The sequence below is a fragment of the Sinocyclocheilus grahami genome, unplaced genomic scaffold, assembly GCF_001515645.1.
Source record: "Sinocyclocheilus grahami isolate Dianchi unplaced genomic scaffold, SAMN03320097.WGS_v1.1 scaffold2266.1, whole genome shotgun sequence".
NCBI classification, from domain to species: Eukaryota; Metazoa; Chordata; class Actinopteri; order Cypriniformes; family Cyprinidae; genus Sinocyclocheilus; species Sinocyclocheilus grahami.
In genome coordinates this window covers 18,882-20,172 of record NW_015507445.1, presented here as the reverse complement: position 1 = coordinate 20,172, position 1,291 = coordinate 18,882, and positions in this window count along the sequence as shown.

Here is a 1,291-nt window from a genome sequence, read left to right as displayed (position 1 = left end):
GCTTGGAGGTTCACCACCTGATCCCTGAAGGGAGTAGCGGGAACCTTGGGCACTCTAGGCACAAATCGTTGACCGAAAATGGGTGGAGGTCCCCTACCCTCTTGATGGAGGCCAATGCTAGCAGGAGCAAAGTCTTCATTGAAAGGAACTTCAGCTCAACAGCCCGCAAAAAGGCTCAAATGGGTGCTGCTGTATGCCGTGAGCACCAGAGTCAGGTCCCATGAGGGAATAGAGGGGGGCCGTGGAGGATTTAACCTTCTCGCCTCCTTAAGGAACCTGACGACCAAGTCATGCTTCTTCAACGACCTCCTGCTACGGGGTCGTGGTTAGCAGCGATTGCAGCGACATAAGCTTTAAGGGTGGAGGGAGACAGCCTTCGCTCCAACCCTTGCTGCAAAAAGGACAGCACAACTCTGATCGGGCATCTTCGGGGGTCTTCTCGGCGAGAAGAACACCACTCAACGAACAGGTTCCACTTCAAGCGTAGGCATGTCTCGCAGACGGTGCTCTCGCTGAAGTGATGGTGTCAACTACCTCTTGGGGTAGGCCACTCAGAACCTCCACGTCCCGTCCAGGGACCGGACATGAAGTTTCCAGAGGTCTGGACGCGGGGCTGCAAAAGGACAGCACGACTCCGATCGGGCATCTTCGGGGGTCTTCTCGGCGAGAAGAACACCACTCAACGAACAGGTTCCACTTCAAGCGTAGGCGTGTCTCGTAGACGGTGCTCACGCTGAAGTGATGGTGTCAACTACCTCTTGGGGTAGGCCACTCAGAACCTCCACGTCCCGTCCAGGGACCGGACATGAAGTTTCCAGAGGTCTGGACGCGGGTGCCAAAGGGTGCCCCGTCTCTGAGTCAGTAAATCCTTCCTCAGAGGAATCGGCCAAGGAGGGGCTATCGCGAGGAGCATTAGTTCCGGGAACCAGGTCCGGGAAGGCCAATAGGGTGCCACCAGCAGGACCTGCTCCTTGTCCTCCCTGACTTTGCACAGCAACTGTGCCCGAAGGCTCACTGGGGGAAATGCACACTTGTGAAGGCCCCGCGGCCAGCTGTGTGCCAGTGCGTAAGGGAACTCAGACTGTTCGTGGTATTTTTTCCATTGAAAAGTGTAGCCATTGGACAAATAGTTGGTGCGAGGGCTCGTGCGCACTTTGTGGACGACACGAACCACTTATTCTAATGGTGATGTGGACGTTTTACAAAAAAGCGGGTAATGCCAGCAAATAGGCCATAGGCTCTGTACGGACGCCTCCGGGGGCGCCCTCGAGCTGCGTGGTCACGCACACAA